This window comes from Apostichopus japonicus, chromosome 10 (assembly GCF_037975245.1).
Source record: "Apostichopus japonicus isolate 1M-3 chromosome 10, ASM3797524v1, whole genome shotgun sequence".
Classification (NCBI taxonomy): Eukaryota; Metazoa; Echinodermata; class Holothuroidea; order Aspidochirotida; family Stichopodidae; genus Apostichopus; species Apostichopus japonicus.
Genome location: NC_092570.1, coordinates 1,032,724 through 1,047,108, shown reverse-complemented (window position 1 = coordinate 1,047,108; position 14,385 = coordinate 1,032,724). Strand labels below are relative to the sequence as shown.

The following is a 14,385-nucleotide window of genomic DNA, read 5'->3' as shown; positions in this document are numbered from 1 at the left end:
CTACAGCAAAGTTATAGTCAAACGGGAAATAAAGTGCCGTATCAGATCAACGGGTTCATGTCATAAAACATTAGACTAAGAGTTCAAACTAAGGCCCTCGATTTAAAAAAAAATGTTGTAATTCGAGTTGAAACCATGATCAAATTCTGGCATGGTACCAAGTTCGTAATGCCAACTCTTTCAGAATTAACGATAACTCCGGATCAGTGGTGACCTCTGTATGTAATATTAGAACGTCTCCCTGGTTACTTTGATAATGTGTGTGTATACTCACTTGATAGACCATATGGAAGCTCCATACCTTCCTCGCTAACACGAATGTTGTCGTGAACTCTTTTTGATATAGCGCCTATTACTTCCGCATGACCCCTCCCCCTCGAGAGTGACCCCCCCCCCGTCTATAATTCTCCGTACCATTGTTGTAAACACGTTTAACTCGTAATTGGAAATTGTTTCCTCTGTTGTTTATTTTGGTTATTTTTAGACTAACGCTTTTCGAGAGAATTTGAGAACGGAAATACTCTGATCGGATTTTCAAGCTTAGTGTTTTTTTTTATTATCTATCAGAGCAGGGGGTTGTTATGGAACAACTCCCTGATCAGAGTTATTGAAACCAAATACTTGTTTACGCCAGACTTCAGTCAACTCTAGACGCATCGACAATAATATGAAGAACGGGGGGGGGGCGGTAGGGGGAGGGGTGAAGATAGGTGGGAAGACCATCACTGCAACTTTCCTTAAAGGGTTTACTCATGAAGTACTCCCGGTTTCGCTTATCTTCCCGTACATAGGGCCAGTAGAGAGCGAGTCCCTGCCTGACCAAACCTCCTCAAACCTCACTATTTGCCCCTTCCAACTAGCCCACCCCATGCCCGTTGAGAGAAATCTTAAGAATAGCTAACGATCGTGATGAATTATATGGATAACCTGACTAAGATCACTTTCGAAAAAGAAAAAAAAATGTTTCTTGGTGGGGAGCTTACCGAGCGGTTAGTAATTTACCCACTGTCCATTTAATAAAATATGTCCGTTACGTATTACATTGCCGTCAGGAAGAGATATAATGTCTCAAAACTACACCGGTGTAACAATTTCATAGAAGTTAGAACAAATACTGAAAATAGCCCCCCCCCCCACATTTTCGTGTTCCCCCTCTTCCGGCCTCCCCAGGGGAGCACGATTATTTACGTGCTGATTATTATGTGTAACCAGCTACGATAATATACTTGCACTATTATTGACACTATAAGGCAAAAAACAAGAGACAAGAATCTATTTGGTTTCCCGCGTAAATTAGACCGTATATGATGATTATGCATAACACCGCTCTCCACCGTGCTATGTTATAATTAAAAGTTTGCTGCACCGATTCACATATACGTGGTAAAAATGATATATTATGATAACAATTATAATATTCATTTTTTTTTAAAATATTACAGCCCAACTATAGCATGACAATCGGCTGTTTAGTGAACATTTACCTCGAATCCCTCTTACATGAATACGTGCCAATGAGAGACAGAGGCCCAGTTAAGAACTATTAGATGAGATGCTATCACAGAGAAAACCCGCATCATCTATACCCGTATTTTGTACAACAAACCGTGTTCCTCGGTGTTTGGCCTTTGAAGTGAGTTTAAATAGATACTGGATTTCTTTCTTGTTCACGTTTTTGCCCTCATTTTGTGAACCTACATCTCATTAGTATGACCTCTATCCGCTCTAGGGACAAAGTTATAATCTATAGACGTGTGACAACCTTCTCATATACATGTTTCCGAACGCTCGCAGAAAGCCTATGCATAGCCTACATTATTTGTGTCACAACGCAGCTGCTAACAAATATTGTGGCAATTCTCACTTTCTATGCACATTGCTACGCGGGCATTTCTGGCCTACTAAATCAATTTCATTGATAGCGCTTAAAATGGATGGGAACCATTCAGCGGTCGATGTGCTGCCAGCAAGCAGACTTTATGGATTTGTACCCCGTATACTCATGTAGACATTTTGGCAATATTTCGCTCAGTCTTGTACTCCTAGTCGTCCATTCATGCGGAGGAAAGTTCTGCTTCTCCTCGTTCGTAAGCATGCTGTTGTATTCGTTCGTTAAGTCTAACATCATTTAACACATTACTTACGAGTAGCCAATTCACCATGAGATGACTTTATGTATGGGCTCGCTAACTCACTCAGTGTCCTCTCTTGGCTTCGGTACAAGATCTATCCATCAAAGTCAATTACTTTCAACCGGTTTTTTTTTCATTTCGGATGTTGTCCCAATGACGTCATCAAATCAAGGGATGTCAATTTTATTTTTAGGAATCCACGGTTTTAACTGAACTGGTGGTAGACAACCTTGATAGTATGATAACAGCAGTGCAATTTCTTCCGTGTTTGTCTGGTACCGGGTATTCGGGCAAAGGGGAAACGAATGAAGTAGAAAAAAGAGAAGAGCTGTATACATTGGGAGGGGAAGGGGAAGGGGGGTGTATGATAAAAGAGGAGTTTTCAGAATTTACCAATGCCACAAATGTAATAGAATACAATTGAGTGGTAAAATCCTTAAATATGTGCCTCTGAAATGTTTATTCGAGGTTTTTTCTTGAGTGGGATGGGGAAGGGGGATTGAAAACCTGTGAATTTTTAAGGTTTCTGTAATATTTTTCGGCAGAAAATACCCACATGTAGTCTAAACCGTTTACTTCTACTTATTACCCATATTTCTTACATGTTCATGTTGCAAAACATGCGACTGGGCGGGTCCCAGAGGGGCTGGGGTGTGGGTGGGGGGGGGGGACAGCCGTTCCTCTACAAACATATTTTTCAAACACATTTTTTCAAACAAACAGATACTGGGGAAAAAATGACAACCTTTCTCGCTTAATTTTTGCCGATGTTTTTAAATACACCATTGCGGTGTAGTTTCGGCAATTAACGATAAGCTGTCCGTCACGGGCCACTCTTCCAAGAAATGGATCCGCCATTGAAGAGCTTGTCGAACGAGACATGTAAGCCATCTCCGGAGTTAATAATATACTCAGTAAAGTAAACGCTGGTGTTCAATGTTTCACTTTCTGACCAATTTTGATGGAAGCTGGTGTATAACCATCTGGTTTTACTTTCATGTTGTCACGTCATCAGTATAGGACATTGTATCGGTCTGGTCAGGGTCGAGATAAATCATCTTCCGGTTTAAATTATGACATAATAATTATGAATGAATAAGAAAACGTTTAAGAGCTTTTGGTTCAGCTGTTTGTAGGCTGAGTTCAAGAGCATATACGGTAGCCAGCAGTCTTGGTGTACCGTTGAAACTGAATCGTAGATACAAGTTTTAATGGCACTTTGATGTAAATGAAACACTTTCATTCAATGTTGACAATGGTCCTCCATATTGCGATGCAATCCTATTTCCAGTTAAATATCTCTTTTCCAATGATGGTTCCCTACAGTGACTACCTCACACAAAAGGCTAAAAACTCAGGCTACAACACAACAGCATTGGTGCCAAACGTTCACGAGGTGTCAACGACATTCTGAATTATTTTCGTGCCAAGCTGTTACGAAGCGAATTGAATAACACAGTTATTATTGTTTGGAATGATATTGAATCCTACACAGAACACCCTACGTCTCTGTACTGTTGTTATGTCTGTACTGTATTACTGTATTGCGATATAGAAAGAATATTTTCGGAAAGCAGCCATTTGTTGTCCCGGAATCAGGTCAACGTTGGTCCATGAGAGCACTTCCAGGGATGCAAAATTCCGTTTACACAATTCCCTTTAACAATAACATTTCCCAGGTCAGTTGATATGTACGTCATTCCTTCCCGCCACTTCTTGCCGCGCCCGGCAATTTATTGGCACTGTGCCAGAGACAAATAACCGAAGGTTACAAAGGACATAACAGTTTGTGTATATCTTTTGTCTGAGCGGTTTTGGAAGTTGGCATTTCCTAATTTTCGGAACGCGTGTAGCAACGTGACTACGTCGCACATTATTGAGGTGTAATCGGAATGCAGGAAAGATGTAGATCTCTTCGTGAATATTTAATATGATTAAAATATCATGAAGAGGTATATGAAAGGAGTAAACAACTAACTAGTTCAACAAAGCACGATTTCGCCTTTTTTTCAGCTGATATAGTGCGTAAACTATTCTAATATTCACCACCGGGGGTGACACTCGCAAGGAGTAAGATACATCGTCGATAAAGTGCATAGTCTGTATATCATGGTTAAGTTTGAATGTTAAAAATGTATTAAAATGACCATTTTATAGCTTTATCCTGCAGGACTTACCATTCACGCCAGTTCAGAGGAACTTTAAGAGGGATTTAAAGGTAGTCAGTATAGGCCCCGATTTATAGCACGCTGTGACTGCTAGAAGGTTTAAAAAGTACTTAGTCCTGGAGGTCTTTACTCTCCAAATTGTTCTCAGACACTTTTAAGAACACACAAGATGACTGAATGTTCCAGTGAGGAAAATTTCCTCAAAGGTTGTAATAAAAACAGTTTAAGAATTTTGACCAAAGGTGACCATATTTGAATATCTAGCATATTTGGGGCCAAAACAGCAGCATACCGTTAACAACTAGGCGTTTATAACTGGGTTACGGGTTTGTAAAGTTACATAGTTTGGAGAGGGTATGCGTTTGGTATAGGGCTGTCGATGTGAGTGGCCTTTTTCGAGAGGGACGTTTCTCTTTCTGAGTGAGTTTTGCTTCGTGTGATGGACTAGGCGGTCAGGAAGTGTACTAACATACCGAATAATCGGAATTTGTGTCTGTTTCGATTGGTGTCCTTAAAGATCTGCTTTATTGGCTCCAATTATAGCACCCTACAGCTAGGAAAGTTTTGTGATTACGTAATCGACCTGCCACTGTGGTATATCGACCTCAGGCGCAACAATTAGCCTGCATAGCTTCTTAACACCATTAGGCTCTTTGTGTAAACACTGTGTGATAATATGTTCATGTCTACAGTGTAGTTAATCATACAGCATTCACACTATATATCCTCATGCAAGATCAAATTTGTGGCAGGAGTTGCAGACTGATTGGTAAAAGAGGTAATTTTACGACCAAGGCAGGTGGATTACGTAATCGCAAGAAACTTTTCCATTATAGCGTGCCATAGTTGGGGTCTCTACAGCAGATAAAAGACAAGTGAATGAGATAGAGGGGGAGGGGTGTTGGAGAGAGGTCTTTATATGTCTCTACCGGGAAGAGGCCAATGTCGATATGAGCTCAAAACGAAGTTAGAAATCATATATCTTCGAGCTATAGAGAACAGTATATCTAACATGGTATTCCCATTGGCAGAAATGAGCTGTAATTTACCTGTACGGTTGTAAGTCACGTACGTCTATTTTAAGCAGTAGAAGCTGTCCCTTTCATCGGCGAATCCAGGATTTAAACAGGAGTGAAAATAGCCCTGTTACTCGTTGAAGGCCTCCCACCCCCCCCCCCGCCCCCATTCCCACACACACAAATAAATAGTTGGTTATCATGTGCAAGTTGTTTACTGAAAAAGAGGAAGATTTAGTATCGTGGTCTGCATCTTTTAGGCTACTTTTGAGCAGATCATATTTCTATGTGTTCTCGTTTTTTCGAGACCAAATGAAAGAGACGGAAGGAAAACACGTTCAATGTGTATAGTCTACAACATTGACCATATGACGTCACAAACCACTCAACACTAGGTTCTCTGACTTTGGTTGATCGAGATGTTATTCTGCATCAGACCGTCACACCGTGAAGGACGTTTTCATTTGTGATGACTAAAGCAATGTGGAATTTGCGCTTGGCCTATACAATTTACAAAACCAGCCAAGTATTATGCAAAATACAAGATTGCAATATAATAATACAAGAGGTCCTTTCTAGATTTTCGTATCAAGAGCGGTGCCGTTGCCATGGAGGTGGAGGATGGGTTGGGATGTGGGAGTTTGGGTGCCACGTTTCCCCCTTTTCACAAAACAACCGGATTCTCTTTCACAAAACTCCCGGATTCCCTTTCACAATTGGCTTACATTTTATAACACACGTACGCTGGCAATATTTAAATTTGTAATGCAGCGTTTACCGTTGAAAATTTAATATGTTGGATTTGGTAGCACCCGGCATTTGCATCTAGCCTTGGCCCCTAACCCCCCCAAAAAAAATCCAATCTCACCCAACAATATCCCCCCCCCCTAAGTTGTATTACGTGACTACTAACGATAATGCAAGTGGCGGGTACAGTGAAGGGGCCAGTGCCAACTATTCTGACATCCTTGTGGCACTAAAACATAGCTCCAAACAGTATTTTGTTCAAAACAAGGTACATAATGGAGTGGCGGGTAGTTTACCGTACTGTTTATCGACGTTTCGCTTATCGTTTCGTCTCACACCCCCCCCCCCCACCCCTCGCTTCTTCCGAGAAAAGCTAGATCCGTCTCTGTAATTAATACATTGTAATATCAGTTATGATAACTGTTATAAATAACAAAAACATACGCTGCTTATTATTGTCGACCCCAATGTTCCGGGTTCAACTTCGGGTTTTTGCTGAATATGCGAATTTTTACCTATTGTTATACTATAGTAGTCCGCACGTGAGCAACGATCTGAAAAGTTACTGCAGTAGAGGACTATTAATGGCAAAATGCTGTGCAAGTTTATATTGCAAGCAAAGTTCAAAGGCTAAATACTACCGTAGGTAGTATAAAAGGCATGCATCGGTTTGAGTTTGACAAGCACGACGTAGGCCTATGATAGGGAACGGTAATTGGAGATAAGATGATATGAACCACACGAATCCGCAGTGAATAACAACAACAACAACAACAACAACAACAGCAAATAGGGGTAGTTTTGTCCTTTGTTTATTAAAAATTAAATGAAGATATAGGTTATAGGTTACTTAACGTATTGTATTGTCAGATCAAAACTGCGTTGAAAATCCTATCGTTATAGCTAACATGATCCACAAATTTGCCTTTCCCATGCATGGGGAAGGGAACCTCATGCAGGGAGAGACGCCCAATTTGGCAAAGCGGCCTGGGGAAACTCAAAATTTTGACAAACATCAGGAAAAAAAAAACCCTTATATAAACCGGTAATCTTTTTTTTTATGGGAGTTTTGTAACTTGGAGGTTATTTCCATAAATGAATGTGTAATATTATGTCATCACAAACATAGCCTACCTACTTTTAGATTCCTGTGCTAATTTCAAAACCGTGAACGAAGTTAATCCGTCCGGCCATGTCTACAGTCTATACGTAGGCCTATCCAAAAGGGCTTGAGTACGGGTACAATCCTTTTCGGCGAGTACCAAAACAATATGCTACACTGTAAAACCCAACCGGTAGATGAGCTTTCTGAACAAGGGTTATGACAGTCAAGATGACTCAATAATGTTAAAATAAGCGTTACAACATGATTTACGTAAGTTTTATGCGGAAACGTAGATCAACGTATGAAGATATCGTTGTTTCAACTTGTGATGGTCGAGTATCAAAACATTTCTACATGAAAACGACTGGAAAGAGAAGACTATGCGTATTTGCAACAAAATTACCGGTAAGTGATCGCTCGCGCGCGTATATCGACTAAGTAGATAACATACGTCAGGGGCCAGCTTTTCCAAGTCTTGGATGATTTACGGTTCGTATTTGGAATGATTAATGCTCAATACAGTAATGATATTCGCAAAGATTCGACTGAATCTGAAATATGTTGTTAAAATTAGTCAAAGTTTAAAACTTGCAGCATGAAATTATATGCGTGATTGAATTGGATTAGAAATATTCAAAATATTTCAACAGCCTAGCCTAAAAATTTATAAGCTCCATTTCACGTTGAACGTAGGCTGTGCATTAGGTTAGGCTATAGAGCTTTACAGATAGGCCTAACCATTAACAGTTACGCAGTGTGAGACAAAGGAGTAAAACATTCGGTTCATCAGCATGAGCTCATGTGGTTAATACATGGTACTGATTAGCAAATTTGAATGAGGTATAATTTAGAGATATGTTTGTTGTGATTGGCAGTGATAGTGGTCATTCTGTACTAGCAAATATACAAACTATTATTGTTGATAAAAACAATGGATGGCTTGTAGTAAAATTGCATAAATCTATTTTCAAAGCCACATTGGAGCATACAAAGTGACAGAGACTGAAAACTATGATCAAGTAGTTTGTCCAGGTAATCTTAAAGATTACTACCCTCTAACTTCCTACACCATCAGAGAAGCTAAAGTGGTTGTGTTGAAACACTCTGTAGATATACTGTACATGAAGAACAATAGGAGTTACCCTAAGTTGAGTTGTCTGTGATAAAGCATGAGCCTTACTAAACGTTGAAAGATGCAGTACTTGGATGACATTTACATGCAAAATATCTACCCATGCAAGTAGCTAAGAGTAGATGTACAGTAGATCAGCTGCCATACTGCATATTTATGCAGTACATGTGGTATACTGCAGCTGAATGGGTTGTTGCACTTACTGCTAAAATATTACTATGTGGTACAGTACTGTAATTCTAAGGGGAGTGTACGAAACGATATAGCCAGCTTCTAACTCCCTTACATTGTTCTCTTTTCATGCATAGGATTGATCAGAAATTGATACTATGTACAAATTGAGGGTAGTGTTGTCACCAAAGGACATTCAGAAGGTGTCCCTTGAGCAACGTCCAGAGTCTGTTGAAAACCTTATGGAAACTTTGAAAGATAAGTTAAGCCTTGAAGGCAGTTTCACTTTGCAATATGCTGATCCAGACTTTGGCGGTGAGATGGTGAATCTGACTAATGCAAATGATTTACCAGAGACATGTGCATCTGTCCAAGTGATATACACTGACATTGCTGAAGATCAGTGCTATTGGAGTAGTACACCCTCACTGTCATCTGTCGGTTCGTTCGGAAGCTCACATGACACTATGAGTGTTAGTTCAAATGATGACATACAGTCGGTAGAAGCCAAACTGAGACAAGGGTGTTGGCCAGAGGTCTTTCAGGTACCTAAAGTAGGCCCAGAGCTGGAACTGGTTTTTGAAGACGGTAATAGAAAGTATCTGTCAGAAGGAAAGAAGCACCTTGACTTAAGCAAAGATCACAAAAGTCAGTTCCTTGATGCGATTGCTAACCGCATTTGGGAGTACAAAGCTTATCCAACACACATGGAATACACTGAAGTAGCAAAAGCAATCATGAGGACCTATCCTTGTTTGGCTGAAAAGGGAAGTTCCTCTGGCTATGATGAAATGCTTAACAGCATCAAATTTAAGATGGGTAATCTTAGAGCAAAAATGAGAAAGTTGGACTGCATGGAACTAAACGTTATCTCAAGGAAGTGCTCCTACCCTGGAACGTCTTCATCAAAACACAAAAAACCAAAGAGAGCAGAAATAAATTACTTACCAGACATTCCAATTGGAGAAGATGCAACAAGTATGGAGTCTTATTGAGAAAACTTTTGCACAGAAGTTCAAAAGAGAAACAGGGACATGGACAAGATTTAAAAAATGATGATAAGGACCTATGCATACCGTAGACAGGAGCTGGTCTTAAATGCGCCAGCCGTCAACGAAATGGTAGAAGATGCCCGCCTTATTTCTTCCCAGTGAAGTAAGTTCCTTAATTGTTCATTAACTTATTGGGGGTGCTGTCTCCTTCACTAAAATTGGACATTTTGTTTTGTATTTTTCATGATATAGTAGCTGCAGTGTATAATGAGTAGTAAAAGTAATCACAGTGGGTGATTAGTGTTAGAGATGTTTTATTTCTTATGTATAAAATTTTGGTAAAATACAGAAAAAAAAGAGATACAAAGTATGTGGTCTATGGTGCAGCAGGGTGATCTGATCAGTAATTAGCCGGTTGATGTATTTTTTAACCCATGGATGTCAGTCACCATTACTATTGTTTTTGGTAACTAATATCTGCACTAAATACCGGTAAAATTAGTTAATAACTGTATATTATATGTCTTACCCAGGATTCCGATTGGCAGTTGACTACAATCGACAAATGCACTTACAAGTTGCATTTATACTCTCACCTTGGAAATGGCTTTCTATAATATTGCTACCTGGCAAAGGGGAGCCATCTTCTTTTCATAGGGCAAACTTAACTTAATATTGTTTTCTACATTTCTCATTTTATTCTTTCAGTTGAAGGCTGAGTTTTGGAGGTTAAGCAACCTTGCTCTGGAAAGCACTTTCTTTTCTTCACTAGACCAACACCTTGACAGAATGGTGGAAATATTGTCAACCAGACAAAAGTTTCAGAACTTGTTTCACTTTGAGACAGGGGTAGGCTATATAGCACATTCTGTATGGTATGATCAGATAATAAAAGAGCTCATTCATCTATATTCTTGTTTTAGCAATTCTTAAAATACAGTAAATAAGAGTACATACTTTTTATTAGAAATTACCTTGAGGCTTGTGACAATTTAACAGTTACATTTTGCATTGTGTGTACAATATTACATGCAAAACTAGCATAAAGGTATGCTGTATTTGCCCCAAATATACCAGAAATTCAAATATGGTCACCTTTGGTAGCATAAAGGTATGCTATATTTGCCCCAAATATATCAGAAATTCAAATATGGTCACCTTTGGTCAAAATTCTTACACTGTTTTTATTACCACCTTGGAGGAAATTTACTTTAATTTTGGTTTGTTTCATTTTTGCATTCTACTGTATATGTTAACAACACCATTGGTTTATTTGATCCATCGTAAGTACAAATTGTGTCCTGGATATAGATTCAAGAAAAAGGGATTGCTGAATATTTTTGCTAATGACAGCTTAAACAATAATATTCTTTAGTTAAAGAAGTTAATATATTGCTGTTTTAGTGTAATTTATCAACAAAAAATAAACCGTCAGGCTACTTAAATAACCCTCTTAACAATTTGAAACCATGCCTGTGGCATTACATTCCATTATAAACATACATAGTTATCATGCATCTTAATTGTTTAAATAGTTCATGTGGGGTCCAGAGAGATATTGCAAAACTCCATTTGACTGGTAATTATCTTGTTTCTTGGTAAATCTTGAAAATGTGGTGAAACAAATTGTAATATGGAACAGGATGCCATGGGAAATTGTTTCTCTGCTTTTACATTTCAACTTATGAAGAATTGTTGATTGGGTGAATAGGCACTAATAATAATCATTATAATAATCAAAGAGCGAAACAAAGTTAATTTTATCAAATGCCGATGTTTTCTTCAGGCAGAGAAATGACATAATAGCCCACACCTCTAGTGAGTTGGAAGGGTCCAAAAATGTCTGAAAAAAATTCTATCAGGCTTAAACTCTAGTTTACATTTTCATTTTTATTCAGAGCCATTGTTTGTCAAATAATCACTTTGTACTTGCTTAGTTATGGAGAATTTCTATCAGCTTGCTTGCATCAATGTGATTGGTATCATAGTATATGTTTCAGAAATAATTTGCAAAATTTGAACTTACAAACATGTTCATCCTAATGAGCCCAATGAGGGATGTACTGTGAAATCATTTACAGGAAGTCAGTATTAATATTATATATACTGATAAAGGTAAATGCATCAGATATCTATGTTGTGATGAAACTATTCAAATCACAGTAATACAAGTGTTTGAAGAATCCAAAAACTGGCAAAAGACAGGGATTGACAATGGAATTCTTTCAAAGTATTTTGTGTTCCAAATGGGTAAAAATAAAGTGCTTTGCTGTAAAGATCTAAAAAACAAACATTTTTCATGATGACTTTACTTTGCATGCAGGTTTTCATGAGCAAAGACTGTTGTGCTTCCTCTCAGATTATTAAAAGAGTTTTACAGAGTTGCTTTATCTTATGATTAAAATGTAAGTTTTTGAGTACAAAGGACCAAACAGGGGCTATTTGCTGAACCCTGGCTTGATTTCATATACCCCTTTCTAGGATGAAAGGTTGTATGTGATTCCCCAAACATATCCTTAGCTTTCATGGGAACTAGTTTTTAATGGTAATTTTTAATATAAGGGATCAAAATATCCTGAAAAGAAATTTTTCATATCATTAAAAAGATGAAGTTCCTGTTCTATGCTTGGTTTTCACAATTGAACAATGCTCTTATCATCATAACTAGTCTTTGTCATAAAAACAGATGCAAGAACAATTGGTGGCATCACTATAGCTTTGCTATCGACAACTTTAAGTGCATTCCTTTAGTTAATGAAACATTGGTGTTTTGAGCATCGTTGCCTATTTACATGATGATGTAATTATGATTCACCTATATAAATATTTGCCACAAAATTAAAGTCTTTAGCTAAAACAATCATATTGTAAATGGCTGAGAGGAGTGGTTACTTCATACTTCTTGACTTTTAACAACATTGGTTATTTCCAGCAGCCATAACATATTAATTTTACTTCTGTATTTCATACCAAAGAACACATGCACTTGAAATTGGTATTTACTATCTTAAATGAATCATGGAAATGAATGACTGCAGTATGTTCTTCTGTATCTCTCTATTGATACATTTTGGCGTTGTTTCCACCGATAAAAGTATTAGGCACTTTTTATGCGTTTATTTCTTCTATTTCCTTGTTAAAGTACATTGTTACTGGCTTCAGAGGTTGAAAATAAAGTTGTGTTGTTAACTTAGCAATATATAGTTTTCTTTACTAAAATTGTCTGTTGTCATAACTCAATTATATTGAGGTAACCCGCTGCCTAGAATATACCAAGTAGCGTCAACTTAAATATTCAAAGTTAACTCTAGAGATAATTGAAAGTGGGCAAAACTTGAATTGGTCTTGTCAGTGTTAAGAGGAAAGGCTATGCTGTATCAGCTCTAAAGTTTTAGTTACCATAACTTGCCCAGCTTTTTCTCAAAAAAAGATAAAGATTAAATTTGTTGGACTTTGCTGATATCTGTTGCCACAACTGATGAACATAAAGTGTAACAAAGTAAAACCAGTGAGTTGGTTGTAACCACTACTGTCAAGTCTTACTTATGGAGTGGCTGGGTTAGTAGAGTGAACTTACAAAAGTTAAGGCAGCGGGTTACCTCGACTTTTTCAAGTTGTCTTGACGTGTTGGGTTTTACAGTGTAGATGATGAGTACAAGTGAATATGTTAGATTACCGTGAGTACTAGTTTACGGAGTCATAACAGATTCACTATTAGCCTGCCTCCCCGATCCCTTCCTCAACCTCCAATTACCCTTCAATTGAGAAGCCGCCCCTCCCCTCTCCATCCCCGATAGTCCTCTCCGCCCCTTTCCCACTCCTTCCTTACTCATTCCCCACTTCCTTTCTTCCCGACCCTGACCTTACGGCTCCCCCCCCCTAACTTCACTTCAGTTCCCAAAACGTCTCCCATGGTCCCTTCACTAATCCCCGATTTTTTTTCTTCGATATCTTCCTTTTCTAAATAGTACTTCCTTCCATGCAGTTGCTTATTCGAATAACGATGACATATAGGCCTACACGTTACTGATCACTCCTTTCAACTGCCCGAACTATATCCAGCTTCTGACATAGAACCAGTGATAACGTACGTGTCAGCAGCGGTCGCGACGTGACATAACTACCAGCCATCAACTATTCATTATAAATTGCCTTCGCTGATGCCGGTGTCATAGTCAGGGGATCGGGCAAACGCACAAGAGTGCCCTAGAGGGTATATACTCTCACCATGGGTGGTATTATATGTTCGTCTAACACTCCGCATAACATCGACCTAAAACAACCCAATCTCTTAGTTCCATATCAATGGTACCTTTCATGTTAAAAGACATGATGATTATGCGTGTTATTTTCGATAAGACATATCATCATAAAGATGGAGGCGCGTCCGGCGAGCGACTGCGCACTTGAATGACTTACCCTTTTTGGTCTATGGGGTGATTTATAGTTTACATAAATTACCGATTCATGCATGTCAGATCTCTGTATGTCTTGTTCCAAGGCTCTCACTGTTAAATGCCGAGAAGGCTCCTTTAAGGCCTACTCGAAAGTCACGTCGACTTCTCCATACTGTTTTGTCATTGTAGTCTCAATTTCCGAGGATTATATCTTGTCACTTTATGCAAACAACAGAACGTTCAATAATATGTATATTTGAAATCACAACAAATATTGTTTTGCTACTGATCATTACTTGGCAGTTTGGTAGACAGAGTGTCCAGCTATTTTCAACGATCGATAAGCCGAAGAAATTTTAGGGTTATTTCTTAAAGCATAAATTGGACTTGTAATGTTACTTGGATAAATACGCGATAGTATGAATGAATGTTTTAAAGTATCTATCAGATATCAAATTAAGGTTATCTTTTTGTAACTCCATGTAAATAGTGAACAACATTATACACGGTCTTGTCATTGTGCTG

General features: G+C 38.4%; 1 long non-coding RNA gene across 1 annotated transcript; it reads left to right on the top strand.

Annotated features, from left to right (window-relative positions):
* The first annotated feature begins 7,344 nt into the window (after positions 1-7,344).
* Positions 7,345-13,102, top strand: LOC139975317 (uncharacterized). The gene is made up of 3 exons (XR_011795713.1): positions 7,345-7,657; positions 8,609-9,626; positions 10,172-13,102. It is a non-coding gene; the product is annotated as an uncharacterized lncRNA (long non-coding RNA).
* Positions 13,103-14,385: the final 1,283 nt, after the last annotated feature.